This window comes from Lissotriton vulgaris, chromosome 2_1, assembly GCF_964263255.1.
Source record: "Lissotriton vulgaris chromosome 2_1, aLisVul1.2, whole genome shotgun sequence".
In the NCBI taxonomy this organism is placed as follows: Eukaryota; Metazoa; Chordata; class Amphibia; order Caudata; family Salamandridae; genus Lissotriton; species Lissotriton vulgaris.
In genome coordinates, this window is record NC_141687.1 from 324,757,376 (window position 1) to 324,775,348 (window position 17,973).

General features: G+C 46.9%; 1 pseudogene; it reads right to left on the minus strand.

The window, feature by feature from the left end:
• Positions 1 to 12,279: 12,279 nt before the first annotated feature.
• LOC147730270 (zinc finger protein 862-like) lies at positions 12,280 to 14,607 on the minus strand (annotated as a pseudogene).
• Between the last annotated feature and the right edge of the window lie 3,366 nt (positions 14,608 to 17,973).

A 17,973-nucleotide genomic window follows, 5' to 3' on the forward strand; every position in this document is an offset into this window, starting at 1 on the left:
CGTTGGAGTTTTTTCAGCAGTATTGCGGTGGTGCCGGCGTAAAGGGTGTTTCCGTAGTCCAGGCGGCTTGTAACCAGTGCGTGGGTGACCGTTTTTCTTGTTTCGGTGGGGATCCAGCGAAATATTTTTTTGAGCATGCGTAGGATGTTGAAGCATGATGATGAGACGGCGTTGACTTGTCTGGTCATCGAGAGAGAGGAGTCCAGGATGATGCCCAGGTTCCGTGCGTGGTCCGTCGGTATGGGAGCTTTTCCTAGGGCCGTTGGCCACCAAGAGTCGTCCCAGGCGGAAGGGGATGCACCTAAGATGAGGACTTCCGTTTTGTCCGAGTTCAGTTTCAGACGGCTATGCTTCATCCACTCGGCTACTTCTTTCATCCCTTCATGAAGGTTGGTTTTGGCGGTAGTTGGGTCTTTGGTGAGTGAGAGGATCAGTTGAGTGTCATCAGCGTAGGAGATGATGTTGAGGTTGTGTTGACGTGCAATGGTTGCGAGGGGGCTCATGTATACGTTGAAGAGGGTAGGGCTGAGAGAAGATCCTTGCGGAACGCCGCAAATGACTTCGGTGGCCTCTGACTTAAAAGGGGGTAGGCGTACTCTCTGAGTTCTTCCAGCGAGGAACGAGATGATCCAGTCTAATGCTTTTCCTTGTATTCCGATGTTGCTGAGGCGTTGTATTAGGGTACTATGACAGACTGTGTCGAAGGCTGCGGAGAGGTCGAGGAGGATGAGGGCGACTGTGTCTCCGTTGTCCAGTAGTGTTCGAATGCCGTCTGTTGCTGCGATGAGGGCGGTCTCGGTGCTGTGTTTGGCTCGGAAGCCAGACTGTGAGGAGTCGAGTGATTTGTTGGTTTCGAGAAAGGCGGCGAGCTTATTGTTGACAGCTTTCTCAATGACTTTGGCAGGGAAAGGGAGGAGCAAGATGGGGCGGTAGTTTTTGAGTTCGGTGGGGTCAGCTGTGGGTTTCTTCAGAAGGGCGCTGAGTTCGGCGTGTTTCCATTTTTCTGGGAATGTGACGGATTTGAGGGAGCAGTTGATGACGTCTCGGAGATGGGGTGCGATGATGGAGTCTGCTTTGTTGAAGATGTGATGGGGGCAAGGGTCTGTGGGGGATCCGGAGTGGATGGAGTTCATTAGGCGGATGGTGTCTTCTGTGGTGATTGGGTTCCAGTTGAGAAGGTTATTCAGGGGGGTACAGGTTCGGAGGTGAGTGGGGTTGACTGGTTTACGGGTTGGTTTTCAAAGCTCTTATGAATGTCGGCGAGTTTGTCATGGAAGAAAGAGGCGAGGGAGTCGCAGAGGACTTGAGAGGGGGTGATGTCGTTGGAGCTGGCGGTGGGGTTGGTGAATTCTTTGATGATGTTGAAAAGTTCCTTGCTGTTGTGGGCGTTGTTGTCTAGTCGGTCTTTGAGTGCAGATTTCTTGGCTGTCCGGATTAGTTGGTGGTGTTTGCGGGTGGCGTTTTTGAAGGCGGCTTGTGTGATAGTGTTTGGGTCTTTTTTCCAAGTTTTTTCAAGGGAGCGGCAGAGTTTCTTGGATTTCTTAAGGTCATCATTAAACCATGGGGCGTTCTTGCTTCCTTGCTTGATTTGATGTTTTTTCAGGGGTGCTAGTTTGTCGGCGGTTTGGGTTAACCATTGTGTGAGGTTGATGGCGGCTTGGTTGGGGTTCTTTGAATAGGCTGGGGTTTTTGAAGAAGTGATGTGGAGATTTGGTCGATTGTGATTTTGTTCCAATTTCTTCGCAGAGTTGGTTGAGGGTGGTTGTGGATCGTGGTCTTATTGTAAATGAAGTGGATGCAACTGTGGTCCGTCCAGTGGAGGGTTGTGGAGTGAGTGAAGGAGATATGCTTGCTGGAGGTGAAGATAGGGTCGAGTGTGTGTCCTGCATAGTGGGTGGGGGTGTTAACAAGTTGTTTGAGTTCGAGATTGGCGAGATTGTCCAGGAGGGTGGTAGTGTTCCTGTCGTTGCTCTTTTCCAGATGGAAATTGAGGTCTCCCAGAAGAATGTATTCTTCTGAGGGGAGGGCGTGTGGGGTGATGAAGTCAGTGATGTCTTCGCTGAATTGAGTACGGGGTCCTGGGGGTCTGTAGAGGAGGGTGCCTCTGAGTGTGGTCTTGGGGTCGGTGTGGATCTGGAAGTGGAGGTGTTCAGCGATAGTGAGGTTGTCTTCTGAGCTGGTTGAGACGCGGATGGTGTTCTTATGGACGATGGCGATGCCGCCTTCTGTTTGCTTGGTGCGGTCCTTACGGATGATCTTGTAGCCGTCCGGGATGGCTATGGCGATGTCTGGAGCTGATGAGGCATTCATCCAGGTTTCTGTTAGGAAGGCGACGTCCGGGGAAATGGTGTCGAGTAGGTTCCAAAGGTCGATGGCGTGTTTGTGAACCGAGCGGGTGTTGAGAAGAATGCATTTGAGGTGGTTGGTGTTGGATCTCTGTTTGGTGTTAGTGGGTTTGGAGTGGGTCTCGATGGAGTTGTACTTGCAGGAGTGGCAGGTGAAGGGTCCATGGGTGTGTCCCGGTGCGGCCTGGGCACAGTTAGGGAGTCGGCCGGGGTTAAGTGTTAGGAGGGTGGATGGGTCGTATGTGATGCGGGAGGGGTGAGTGATGCGGGGACCAGGGGGTCTGGCACTGGGCGCGGTCCAGGCATGGACGGGCGTAGACGGGCTTACCTTTTGCGCACCTTCGGCGCGACCGCTGAGCATGGACGCTGCGCGAAAGTCCATCTGTCTCAAATGGATAGTGGAGGGGGCGGAGCGTGGGAGGGTCAGCTGGGAGGCGGGAGCGAGGTGGAGGAAGGGCCAGGGGATATAAACAAAATGGCAGCAACAACAACAAACGCTGATAGGGGCCCAGGCAGTGGGAGCAATGGGGCGCTAAGAGGGGGCGAAGTATCGTCAGGAAAGCAGCAGTGGAAGCAGAGGCGCTTTGAAAATATGCAAAACTCTTTACCATACACAGCCAAGCAGGCCCGGACTGGCCATTGCGGGCACCGGGAAATCCCCCGGTGGGCCGCATGGTTGGGGGCCGGTTTTTGCCCCCTGGGGGCCGTTTTTGTTGCAGGCCCGTTATGCTGCAAAAACGGCCCTGTAACAAAAACGGCCAAAAACCGGCCCTGGCACAGAGCGCGGTCGCACCTCCCCCTCGTCCCAGTGTGGGGGGGGATGGGGTGAGGGGGCCGGCCGAGCTCTTTGCCAGGGCCGGTTCTGGTTCCCAGTACGGCCCTGCAGCCAAGAAGTGCGCGCTAGCGATACTAAATAGCAAGGCTATATAAATAGCAGGCTAGGGCTTCTCCCGATATTCCCAGACTTAGTAGACGGTGGAGGAGGATTTGATGGTTCACTGTGTCAAATGCAGCGCTCAGATCAAGGAGGATCACTGCCACTGCTCCTCCCTGATCTAAAATCCGCCTTGCCTCCTCTGTAACCGCTACCAGGGCCGTCTCCGTACCATGCTTGGGCCGGAAGCCAGTCTGGGTAGTGTCCAGCAGTTGGTTGCTCTCGAAAAACTTAGTTAGACAAGTATTAACATGCTTTTCAAGGAGTTTGCTTGCCCAGGGGAGTAGTGAGATGGATCGATAATTATTAAGATTGCAAGGGTCGAGGTTAGGTTTTTTTAGGAGTGCACGTACCCTCGCATGTTTCCATGTTAGTGGGACTGTGCTGGTTGTTATCGAGGAGTTCAGCAGTTCCAGTAATGTGGGGAGAATTACCTGTCCAACCGAGATCAGTGTGTTTGGTGGGGCAGGATCACAGGGTGTGCCGGATTTTATTTGATGCATTAGCGAGTCTAGTGTGACTGAATCTAGTTGTGGGAGATAGGCTAGGGTGTTATGGAGAGATACCTCTGTTTCTGTTGCGGAGGGAGAGTTTCTGAAAGAGGGTACTGCTCAAGTGTTCGGAAAGGATGTGTAGATGTTATTTATCTTGAGAAAAAAGAACTCAGCTAGATCGTCGCATCGTGGGGGTTCAATGGGGTTAACGGTTGAGGGGGGGGAGCGTAGTGAGACTTTTTACCGTTCGGTACATTTCTTTGGTCTTGCACTTGGTTGCCATTATTTTAGCCTCATAGTAGGCTGATTGAGTCCTTTTTATTGCTGACTTATAGGCTCTAATGGCATCTCTGTATATAATTTTATCCGTGGCCATGTAATTTAGACGCCACTTCCTTTCTAGCCTCTTACAGGTACGTTTTTTTCTTCTGAGTTCTTCCGAGTACCAGGGGGCTGTTTTATGGTGTCTTTTTGATCTGGTGGTGCCAAGGGGTAGTATGGAGTCTAGTGAGCTCATGATCCAGCTGTTGTACTCGATGATTGCCTTTTGAGGGGTCGCCGTTGAGTACAGGTTTGGTTGTGTTGAGATTGCTAGCCCATTTATCCAGACAGAGTTTGGACCAGTTCCTTGATCTAGGGGGGAAGTGGGGGGATGGAGCGCACTTGCGTGTGGTCCAGGTGAGTGGAATGAGGAAGTGATCGGTCCATGGGAGGCGAGTAAGGGTGCCAACTGCTAGTTGGGGGCAGTTGCTGAACACGGGATCTAGTAAGTGGCCTTGTATATGGGTGTGGGAGGGAACAATCTGTTCTAGTTCGATTGCCGCTAAACTAGCTATTAGTTCCTTGGCGACATTGTCCTGTGTGTTGTCGAAATGTATATTAAGGTCGCCTAATACTGTGAAGTTCGCCGATGAGGTGGTAAATTCGGCCACGGTATAAGGTAGTGCGGTGGGGAACTGTTTAAGCGCTCCGGGGGCGGTAGATGAGGATGCCCATGAAACTTTTGTTGGGGGAGACTTTAATGCCGAAGTGCAGACTTTCACAGTCTGCGATGGGCTCTGATGTGCACCGGCAGGTGTAAGCGTCTTTATAGATGATGGCGAGCCCCCCGCCTTTTCCCTGGGCACGGTCTAGGCGTGCAATTTGGTAGCCTGGTGTGAGTGCTTGGACCAGGTCGGGTTCAGAAGCGTGGGTGAGCCATGTTTCGGCCAAGAAGAGTATCTCTGGCATGAGCTCATCCAGCAGCATTGAAATCTCCAGACGGTGTTTGGGGAGGGATCTGCAGTTTAGTAGCAGCATTTGGTATTCCCGCAGCTCATCCTTCTGCAGAGGGCTGGAGAGCTCTGTCTTGCAGTGAGGGCACTGATGGGGGATTTCCAAGGGATGAAAAGTTTGGCAGCACTTGGTTTTGTTGGTGTGCCGTAACTGGTAGAGGGTATCATTGCTGTATTGCTTATTTGTTCTCGTGAGTGAAGAAAAGGTTGTTGGGGGGGTGACCCCTACTCCCGGCCAGCCGCAGACGGGCGCAGACGGGCTTGCCTTTGGCGCGCTGGCGGCGCGCCCGCTGAGCGCGTCCGCTGCGCATTCGAGAAATGCACATATTTTGTAGTGGTTGGAGAGGCGTGGCCTCCCAGCAGTGGGCGTGCAAGGCTAATGGCGGCAGTTTGTTTTTCCAACCCGCGGCAGCATTCTCACGAGCTGCGCGGGGATATCCAGCAGGTCTTCAAGGGGGGGGAGTGCCCAGGGAGCAGTGTGCAGCAGGTAAAAGCAATTTATAGAGTGATACAAATTTTTTTTAAAGCGTGCGATTTCTCCCGGCTTCCGCCTCAGGAGTCAGTTTCTCTAATGCGCGCTAGTTAGTCAGTGCATCTCAGTTTGTTGCAAACAATACAAGAAAAAGCTAAATTAAGTCTTGCTAGATATTAGATTTAGAGCAAGATACAAGCAGAAAAAACATAGGTCACCTGAACCCTCATATAAAGTGGGAGATCTAGTCTGGCTATCTACACGAAACATCAAGTTAGAAGGACCACAGAAGTTTCAGCCTAGATTTATTGGTCCGGTCCCATTGAAAAAGGTTCTCAATCCAGTCACTGTCCAATTAAAGTTACCTGACGAGTTCACTATACACCCCACATTTCATGTGTCCCTAATAAAACAATATAACCCACTGGCGCGTAAGGATACTCCTCCCCCTCCTGTTATGATCAACAATCACCCAGAATATGAAATGAATCGTCTTCTCGATTCTAAGAGAATTCAGGGAAAACTGCATTACCTTCTGGACTTGAAGGGGTATGAGGCATATGAACAATCATCTGAACCAGCATCCAGCGTACATACTGATCGCTTCGTTAGACGCTTTCGTGCTTTACATTCAGAGAAACCACGACCCATAGGGTGGTCTTTGAGGGGAAAAACTGTCATGGGTTTTCTCTCACACGCCCGCCTATTTCACATGCCCACTGTGTACAGTTCACTGAAGTCTTGAACAACAGAATTATTATGTTTAGATACTGGTATCATAATGTTTGCAATGTTATGTACATGCTAAAAGTCATTGTTCATTTGGAAACTTGTCTTGAGACTTGGCAACATGTATTTACTATTAAAACTCTTTGGACTGGTTCAGGAACATGCCCTACATGAATATGTATGTATTACTCACTTCGAGTAAGTTCTGGACAGTGCTGGAACATGTGCCTCATGCATATGCATAAAGGAGTTGTATTCACTAGTACGTAACTCCGAAAACACCTGCCCTCGTGAATATGCATGATTTCCCCACACGCGCTAAACTGCCGAGTTGAGACGCATGTATGCAAATTCCTTGAAGCATGTATGCAAGGGTATTTAAACTGCTTGCATTCATACGCTAGCGTTTGACCTTGTTGGATTGACACCTACCTGGTTCCAGCTCCTGATCCCGGACTGGCTTTGGATTCCTCTTAAAGTTTCCTTCTTCCTGCACTTCGGTGATTGGTCTTCCAATTCCTTCGTCTTCTTGACTGGTTACCGTAAATCCTCTATCAACAGCACCCTGCAGAAGAAAAGGTATTTAGAATTGATCGCACCACCGGTGAGTGAACTCAATATTTTTTGGGGCAAGTGCACATTTTTTTGGGACATCATTAGACTCAAGTGACTTTAAGCACCAAGGGCCAGATTTAGGTAACCAAATACCGAATTTCGGCCTTTACCGACCGGTATTTGGCTATTGAGATGTAGGGGACACAAAAACGTCTGAATCGGTAAATTTACCAATTCGGTAAATTCACCGAATCGGTAAAGTTTCCAAATCTGTAAATTTACCGATTCGGTAAAATTACAGATTCGGAAATTAAGAAATGGTAAAAATGACTATTGAGGTGTAGGTAACCTCTTAAATACCGAATTTGCAGGAAATTTGGTATTTAAGAGTCAGTATTTACCATGGATTGAAATCAGGTGGTAACCAGGTGCAGGCTATAAAAAAGGGCCCAAAATGCAACAGTTTCACCAGAATGGCAGCATTCTACGTGATTGCGAGGCGGCTACGGCTACATGCAGAAGGAGAGAGGGTCTGGAGAAGGGAGGAGCAGGTGTTCAGGCAGAGGATCACCCTATTCCAACTAACTGAGCCAGAGATCCTACAAAGGTAAAGGCTAGACCCCCAAACCATCCTGGACCTTATCAGGGCCCTCCACCCACTGTTGGACCACCCAACCCCAAGGGCGCACGCCATCCCACCCCATGTGCAGGTGCTGTGCAGCCTACAGCTGCTTGCATCTGGGAGTTACCAGAGTGTGGTTGTTGCGGTAGGTGGGGTGTCCCAGAGCTGCCTGTCCCGTTTTTTAAAGAAATTTCTAGACGCCATGTTGCAGAGAATGCATTATTACATCAGCTTCTCTGCAACGAATGCAGAACTGCTCAAGACTTTTATCAGATGGCGCATTTTCCCAACATCATTGGCTGTATTGATGGCACCCACATACCAATATGTCCACCTGCTGCCACCGAGTACATTTATAGGAACAGGAAGTCCACCCACACCATAAATGTACAGGTGATCTGTGATACAAAGTACATCATCACGGGCATAGTAGCCAAATTTTCCGGGAGTACCCACGACTCTTACATCTTTCAAAACAGTGGGATCTACGCACGCCTGACAGCGGGGGAATTTGGCGAAGGATACTTGCTAGGTAACACACTGTGTGAAACTCCCTTGATATATATTGCAGATGGATGTGTTTGTGTGCATGTGAGTAATGTTTTTTTCTTGTTACAAATAGGGGACAGTGCATATGCCCTCCAGTCCTTCATCCTTACACCCTACCTCAACCCTTCAACACCCAGCCAGAGGAGATACAACAGGGCACACAAATCTACAAGAAACATTGTGGAGCGCACCTTTGGTTTGTGGAAGAGCAGGTTCCGCTGCCTACATAAAAGTGGAGGGGCCCGCCAGAACACACCAGTCACCTGCTGCAAGATGATTGCAGCCTGTGCAATGTTGCACAACCTTTGCGGTTAAGAAGGGCACCGAAGTGGATTTATCTGATTATGAGGACCATGATGACGAACAAGCAGTGCCTGAACCACACACAGCTGGAGTTGCAACACCAACTGATAGCAGAAACAGACGGGAAGAGATCACACGCAACTTTTTTAAAGTAAGTAAAGAGACACAGACAGGTGGAGTATGCACCCAACGTAGTTTAATTGTGTCACTACGTATGTATCTAAAGCACAAATGTGCAACACAAATTATTTACGTTCGATGATGTGAGTCCTGGGTCACTTCCCCATGAACTAAAATACTCATTTGTGTCCACGCCTACCAGTGCCAGATGTTTGGTGCTCGCTGTGCTCACTTGGCGTTTGGGCTGTAGCCTCAGCGTGGTGCCTGCTGCTCCTACTTGTGCTCCCTTCACTCTCTGGCACATCCAGAACAGCAGTGTGTGCTGTTTGTGCATTTATCAGTGCCTCAAGAGCACTGGTCATCCTGGCTATGCCCCTATTGACCTCCTTACTGTTTTGGGTTAGTCCCTCCTGCATGTTTATGCTTCTCCCGCATAGCAGGGATGTGGCTGTGGCTGTGGCTGTGGCCAGGCGGTTGATTGCTTTATTTTGTTGATGCGCACGCTGCCTTTCCTTACGCCTTGATGCAGATTCATTGTCTAGTTTGGTGCACAGGAGCTGCACCGATTGTGACATTTCACGCATCCCTGCAGCCATCTCTTTGTTGACATCTACTAGTTCCCTGATGCCCTCTACTATGTCTTCCATGTTGTTGTTCAGGTTCCTCATTTGGCGTTGGCAAGACATGCTGGCCTTTCCCTGCATCCTCAGGATTTTTACCATGCTCCCCTCCAGGCCACGGAACACACTTGAACCCTCCACATGTGCAGCTACACTGCTTTCTTGGACTCTGCGGCGTCTTGCGCCAGTACGGGCCACCTCTGCACTGGACTGCAGTGTGGCAGAGCTACCATCCCCAGGCAAGGTGTGTGTGTCTTCCCCCTCTATGTAACCTGCTGATGACTCCATTTCCAAAAGTGGGGCCACAACATGCCTCCTGCTTGGTTGTGATGAAGGTGTTGTCTCATGCAGTGATGCTGGCATATCTGGGGATGACAGCAACAGAGGGGATTGTGAACGTTCTGGGGACGCCTGCAACTCTGGAGCAATTTATGTGTCTTGTGAAGGAGGGGGCTACTTGGTGCACCTGTGTCCTGTGATGCATTCTGTGCACTTGGACCTGGCTCCTGACTCTCATCCCTCTCTGGTGCCGTGCCTTCAATCTCCTGGGAACGCCTGCAAAATGTGTCACCTGTGGACATATGAGCGTACATTAGCTAAGCGCTACTGTCTCACAGACACTACAATTAAATCTTTTTCACTTTCGCTTCATTCTGTCTGCAATCATTTCGCTAACTTGCTGGTTGCTGTGCTGTATTACATGGTCTTTCATTTCCTGACTACATGTCACATGATGCATTGCTCCTGTATAGTGCTAGCAATACTGGACTGGGGTTCACTTAGCCACAAAGGGTAAAGGTAAGGATGATGGTGGGGGGATTGCTGTGCATGCGTCTTACCTTTTCTGCTTGCAGCTCTGGCTGAGCTGTCTACTTCTCCCAGTCTGCAGACGCTGTGAGGTTCTATGGTTGAAGCCACTATCTCCTCCAGGTCAGTAAGGGGGGGTGCTGGGTTCTTCCCTCCACTGGTTTTGGTTGCCTGCTTGTGGTGTTTAGCCAATTTCTTTTTTTGTTTGGCTCCTGAGGTCGTAGTACCTCTTTTTCAGGTCCTCTGTGTCTCTGGTAGTCACTCCAACTGCATTCACTTTGTCAAGTATTTCCAGCCAGAGTTTCCTTTTGGCAGATTCTGCCACAGTGAGGGACTGCCTGCCAAACAGTTTTTGGTGCACCTTCAATACCTCCTCAACAAGGACCTGCAGCTCCATGCTGCTGAATTTCAGTTTCCTCTTCCTCTCTGGCTGCTCTTTGTCTTTTCTATTTGCCATTTTTCAGATTTAAAAGTGCACAACACTCTTTCTGCTGCTCAGGGACTCTCAGCTCCAACTGCCTCTCCAGAAGCTTCTAATTAGTTGCAGCTGCCTGTGTAGCCACTTCCTGGTAGGGAGGGGGAGGGTGGTAGCACCTGATTGGCTGCCTACTTAAGTTTCACTTTTGTTTGCTTCCCGATTCGGTATTTACCGAATCGGTATTAACCGATTCGGTATTTACCGTATCGGTATTCCCCATTCATTCCTATGGGCCAAAAGGCCCATAGGAATGAATGGGGAATACCGATTCGGTACATACCGATTCAGTAAATACCGATTCGGTAAATACAGAATGTCCGATTCCGAATTTTACCGAATCGGTATAATTTACCGATTTTTTATCTACATTGCATTTACCGACTCATAAATACCGATTCAGTAAAATTCGGTATTTAGGAGTCGGTAAATTGCAATTACCTACATCTAGCCCCAAGTACCTAGCAGAACCAAGTTCAAGTGTGCATCACGAGTGACATTACCGCATTTGCTGATATAAAAGGACGCTCAAATTCAAAGACTGAAAAAACTTTATTTCTGTGCAACTTGCAGCCATTTTTGTCAACTCTCAAGAGTGAGAGGTTTTATGTGCAGATCACGAGTAAGAACATATTGTAATACCTTAATGAATGTTTATACCAAAGGGGATGATGGACGGAGCATTTGAGCAAATCAAACACTCACCCCTAGTCAACTGATTTGGGTTTAATCCATCATCATTCTTTAGCTCACACCACCACCCCAGTTCAGACATGGCCATATGCAAATCAGTTTAACCCTGTTCCTCATGGAAACAATCCAGCCCGAACTGCCAAGCCATGTCTTCTCTGGACCGGAAACAAGCATCCTGGGACCGGTTTCTGGCTAATCAGATGTCATCAGCCAGGCTAGCTTGAATCCAGTAGCAAGGTGAGCAAGGGACCCACATCTGGGCATACCCTGCCAACTTAGGGCGAACAAAGCAATACCAAAGAGGAGGATGGACGGAGTGCTTGAGCAAATCAAACACTCATCCCCAGTGTTAGAAATGGGATTTCTGGTTGGCTAAGGCTTGCGCCAAAGCCAGGCAGAAACCGCCACTCTAGTCAGGGCAAGGGAGTTACACGTCGAAGATAACCCCTGCTCACCCCCTTGGTAGCTTGGCACGAGCAGTCAGGCTTATCCCGGAGGCAATATGTAAAGCATTTGCGCACGCACACAGCAACAACATCCCAGGCACACTACAAAAGGAACTCCAAACACGGTTATATAAAAATAGCCTTTGTATTCTCATAACAAATTAGAATAGGAAACACATAACATACAATGTGCCAACTGGCACGGCCAATATTCACAAGGGATTATATACACATGACAGGCCACATGGACCACTGTCAGAATCATCACAAAGATGACTTAGTAAAAGTAAAACAGATCATAAACGTACAACCCGCAACCACTGGTAATCACCAATGTTCCCTCTAATTTTTTTCCTCTGTGTGCGGCAGTGGAGGGTCTCTGTGCGCTGCAATCATGGCTATGTGCGCCAGGAACCAGACCACGCGCGTGTGCAGCGCCAAATGTCACTCCAAACGTTGGCTTAAAAAAGTGAAAAGATGGTGCATTTTCACACAAACAGCTCCACGTTAAGCTTTTGCATATTGCGATTTGCATATTGGATAACGACGCCATGACATTGATTGGTTACACAGGCAAGTACACTTAAGGTTTAGAAAAGCACAAGACTCCAAAAGGTGGTACCATCATAAGATTTTACTAAATATTTTTAACTGGAGCATGGTTCATTGGGTGGGGAAATGTTGAGAGCCTATACAATATCACATATACACAATAAGTTACAAAATTACATAACATTTACAATTTGATGTGAAAGTTACTGAGTAATGTTGGGCTATCCCGCCAGGGATAGTTTGTAAAACTCAGACATACACGCAAAGATGGACTGTGGGAGAAGGACGTTCAGACAAGTCGCGTGGCATCACTAGATGGGTGACAGGCTTGCTTCTCACGGCGATCCTTGCCATTTTTCCAGTGCAGATAAACTTTATCAAGGTCAACTTTCCCATTCAGGAGGTAGGCCTTTGTCCTCATCAGCATATCCAAATGCTTCTGCTCTAGTCTATTCCTCAATTTATTCTTTATAGTATTCATGAGGCTGAATCCTCGATCACAATCTGCACTAGATGCTTGAAATGTTGCGCAGACATCAACTAGCTGAGACACCACACTATATTGAGCAGCATTGCGTACAGTGAAATTCACTATGTCTTGAAATGTGGTAAATAAACCACCCTTTACATGTTCTGCCACCACATATTTATAGTCTCTGTATTGTCGAACAACATCTTCTGGTGTTTCACAATCACCCAGGACCAAGACATTTTTATACTTTTCCACAAGTCTTTGTATATTCTCAGTCCCAAAATCAAAATGTGATTGTGTTGACATTGCCTGGATTTCAAAACTTGCCCATTCTTTCAGTTCATCCTCAGGGAACCTTTTTTGCATGTGCTCACAAAGAAGGGAAACAAAAGACAGAATAGGCCCACTGTCAAATTCTTGCCTTTCCTTGTACAACACCATCATCTCTCTTACATTGCTGCTCCAAAAGACAGTGTCCCCCAAATACTGTTCCTTAATTTGGCCAATATTTGCTCTTGCATACTGTACAGCTTCGACAGTAGTCAAAGAACTTTTTTGAAACACTTTGCACAATGATGCAAATTCACTCAGAATGTCATTAAGTACTGCAAGGGAAATATGGTAGTTTGAGTCAGATAGCTTTTTATAACTATATTTAGCAACTGGATCATTCTCTTCAACTTTCTCATGCTCAAAGTACTTAAGAACAGTCTCGTAATTTCAAATTAGTGCTCCAACTGCAAAATGCCTCGAAAGCCACCTCACTTCATTCAATGGTCGAAAAGAGACCACTTCACAGTCAGTGACTAATGCCATTTCATCCAGCTTGGACTTCTTTGCAGGTGATCTGGAGAACACAGTGTAGACAGTCCTCAATAATGTCTCCATCTCTTTAATCATTGTAACCCTCTTCCAGGCATCATCAACTCCCAAATCTTCTCGATGAGCGACACAATGCTGCTCAACTAGATGGGGAATAGATTGTTTAAAGCGAGTAGCAACACCATTATTTTTACCCAGCATCACAGACGCACCATCGGATGTGAACATGACCATTTTCATGAGGTCCAGTTCATTGGCAGTATAGAATTCCTTCACAGCAGTAGTGATGGCCTCAGCATTACAACTAGTCTAATTTCTAATTTAAAACATTTCTAGAGCGCAGCGTACACCTTGCGGTTTCTTGGCGCTGGGGGGTTCAGCAACTGAGGGAAAAAGACCAGAAGAAAAGATACGAGGAGATTTTAAGAGAGTTTAAGTGGGAAAGGCCTGGCTGAAGAGGAACGTTTTCAGATCTCTACGAAAGGGGAGATACTGGGTGGCAGAGCGGAGGTGGTCAGGGAGTGAGTTCCAGAATGTTGGAGCCAGGGTGGAGAAGTTGGACTTCACTATGCCCCCAAACTGTGTTTTGTGCTCTGTTGAGGTTACAGGTCGGTACTTGAAGTACAAAATGAGCATTTTTGTAACAGAAATATCTGTGCTCTCATGAATTATCAATGTGTGATACAAAGCGTTACGAAGTTCTGCCATACCTTCACTGTGTATCACGCTATTGATGGCCTCAAGGAACTCAAAGGCATATTTCTTGTTCCTCCAGCTGTCTGGTATCTTCACATACAAAGCTAGATGGTCATGGATGTCTTGTACAGATAACATGGAAGTATTCATCTTGACTGCCAGCAACACATTGTTGATGAGAATCTTTATCTCCTCAGGCAGGGATCTATGTCGTTCAACGACTTCCATCCTATTTGCTTTGTCAGTGGCAGTTTCTGTCAGCATTGCCCGCACCCCAAAACCAAACCTGGCAGCAGCACTTCTGTTTCTCAATGTCACCATGGCAGACTCGTGAACTTTGCTAATTAGATGGCGTTTCAGGTAATCCAGTTTCCAGCCATCACTCCATTTCTTCCCTGTGGAAAAGTCCCCAACAATCTTGGCTTCTGCACATGCTTTGCAAATTAAGCCCACATCTGGACTGTATTGAAATAGTTCCCCAAGTTGCACGTGAACCTTGCTTCGTGATTTCTGTGTCTCAGCCTCCACAATTTCTTTCATCCACTCTTCCTTGAAGACAAGGCAACATTTCTTCCTTTGTGGTGAAGCATCACACTCTGCAGAAGGTACAGCTTTGCACTTGAACATATTTGCAATAACTGGGTTTAGCCTGCTATGCCACAAAGCCTACAAAATAAAGGAACATGGTTAAAGTTGAAGCCTATGCTCATGATTGCAATCGGTCACATAATACTGAGGCATCGTCGGCAAAACGTAGAGTGTAATTACCTGGAATTTTCTGTCCACTGCAGTGTACTTTCAAACTTATATGTAGCACTGTCTGTAGAGCCTGCAATAGAAGTAAAGATTGTTACAACACATTGTGAATTTGTAATACAGAAATATACCATGTGCACCATAGGGGGACTCTACCAAACAATTACCTGTTGTGCTTGTACTCACGAATGCCCGGTCAAATGTGTGGGGTACTGTCTGTGAAACCTACAACAGAAGAAAACATGGATAAGGTATGTGGTTATACTACAATGTACAAGATGCACCACAGTTTAACTCTACCGAACAATTACCTGCTCTGCTTGTTCTCTCGTATGCCCGTTCAAATGTGTGGGGTACTGTCTGTGAAACCTACAACAGAAGAAAACATGGATAAGGTATGTGGTTATACTACAATGTACAAGATGCACCACAGTTTAACTCTACCAAACAATTACCTGCTCTGCTTGTTCTCACGTATGCCCGTTCAAATGTGTGGGGTACTGTCTGTGAAACCTACAACAGAAGAAAACATAGATAAGGTATGTGGTTATACTACAATGTACAAGATGCACCACAGTTTAACTCTACCAAACAATTACCTGTTTGTTCTGCCTGTACTCACGTCTGCCCGTACAACTGTATTTGTAGCACAGTCTCACAAACCTGTAAAAGAAAAGGGGTGCAGATTGTGAATCTATTTACCAAGCAACCCCCAAATGCAACGTGGAAGATAAACAGAATTACCTTGTCTTTGTGGGTCCTCACGCCTGACCATTCAAATAGAAATACCTTACAGACTGCAAACCTGCAATTGAAGACAAGATGGTTAGCAAAGGCTCTAAGAGTTACAAACAACGAATGGGACTGGCCCAGATACTCCACTAGGAAAGTACTCACGTCTGCCCGTACAACTGTATTTGTAGCACAGTCTCACAAACCTGTAAAAGAAAAGGGGTGCAGATTGTGAATCTATTTACCAAGCACCCCCCAAATGCAACGTGGAACATAAACAGAATTACCTTGTCTTTGTGGGTCCTCACTCCTGACCATTCAAATGAAAATACCTTACAGACTGCAAACCTGCAATTGAAGACAAGATGGTTAGCAAAGGCTCTAAGAGTTACAAACAATGAATGGGACTGGCCCAGATACTCCACTAGGAAAAAGGACCAAATACTTACCTGGGATTCCACTTTAGGCAAATAGGCACGTGCCCCTGTGCTTCATTATTAGCATCCATTAGGCTAAACTTATCTGCACCTACCCATACAATCCAGCCACTCTCCTGCATTTTGTTTACCTTTTGCCACGTCAATGTTTTAACCGAGACGTGTCCCATTCACACACATTTGCTCAAATGGGTGTAATTTCTGATATATATCCCATGTGATCATGCTCCTTTGAGGAATGAAACATGTCATGGAAAACACCGGTCTACTAATGGCAGATTAAAACCTTGCACTGCTTGCACCTTGATTCTGTGTGGTGGTCCGTGACTTTTGAAGGGAGTTTAAGGAGGTCTACACCTGAGGACTCTCCACTGAGCACTAGGCAGTCAGGAGTTTCTGTGTGTGTGTGTGTATATATACACACACACACACACACTATATACACATGCACACATTTTCCCTCTTCATTGCTTGATTTTGCGCACAAGAAAGTGTCACTCATAGTTGTTGAAATGTCATTCATAATTACACTTAAATTATAAAAATGTCACACATAGCAATCTGAAACCTTGGCAGCTATGCAGAAGGAGTGGAGAAATGTCAATCATAATTACACTGAAATTTTGAACATGTCACACATAGCAATCAGAAACCTTGGCAGCTATGGCTTTCTCTAACCAGACCAGCTGCCTATACCAATAGTTCTTCACACCCCCTGTCCTTAATTCCTGTGGTCAATCTTTGCCCCGAGGCAGTAGCAGCACGAGTAGAGCCATTCATGAGGCTTCCTCGGTGCTGCCCATCCCTCGTACTTCATTTACATGGCTTTCCTTGCTATATTGTTAGTAACGCGAGGCTGCGGGACAGATTGAGTGCGTTTATTTAAGTATCCATGTTAATTGCAGCCCCTTCATGAGCTCCGATTAACATGGATACTTAAATAAACGCACACAATCTCCCCCGCAGCCTCTTGTTACTAACAAAACAACATATGACATTTTTAAATATATAACGATATTTATAAAAACATTCTGAGAACTGGATGCAGATCTAATTTAAGCACTAAAAATCAATTCACATACATTTTGCTTCTTTATGTCCACAATAATTCGAAACAAACAAAACAAATGACAATGTACTGTATGTAAAGCGCTAATGTTTGAGTTCTGCAGACAAATGCAAATGCATTCTTCGTAGAGCAGTCACAGTTTCATTAGGGCCCAGCAGAGAGAGAAAGAGAAAATGAAGAAACAAAAAGGAGGCAAGCTATGCACACTCTTAATAAATGTCCAACCATGCACATGAAGGAACCCTTTCTTGCATTCAGTTTCATGTGCAAGAGCCACAGCTGGACAAGAGCTTGTCTGCTTCTGCTTACAATGAAAAAAATGTTGTCATGGGCGGATTCAAATTAAGGCAGGTGTCCAGTTCTCTATGAAGGCGTGTGATGTACTGAACCAGTCGAACTCACAGGAGTGAGTTACTTTTAGCCATCTCTTTCAGTCAACAGCATGACAAGTAATACACAGCTTTTTCATAGGGCCTACTGTACGCATAATGTACTCTGGAAACATGCTAAAGCAATAACCATCATTGTCAGAGCGGGTAGTTTTCTCTTCGGTTACCGTCTAAGCCACGTGAGAGCCACAGGGGAGGGCTTAAAAACTGTAGTATATGGCCACTAGGAACTACAGACTGAGATAATTTGTTCTCTGCGTAAGGCATTATTTATTTCACACGCCTCACAAAATTCAGTAGGCCTTTCTTTATATAAGAATTACTCAGTCACTTCAGGATTTCTATCTCAGCTCGACTGCTGTCACAAGCGAGTGCACCTTACAGAGTAATGCATCCCTTAACAAACCGGACCATTCCAATCCTCCATTAGACACAGTATTTACGATAGTGCAAGCAAGGGCCCCCTCCCGCAAACAAGCCCCCGCCTGCCGTCAGAAGAATGGCGCCAGGGACGTGTAAATGTCGCGTCTGGCCCTGAAAGCTAAATGAGGGACCAGCTGAGGTGATCGCCGGAGGCCTCCCCAGGAAGACTTAGGTGTGGGTTTGGTAA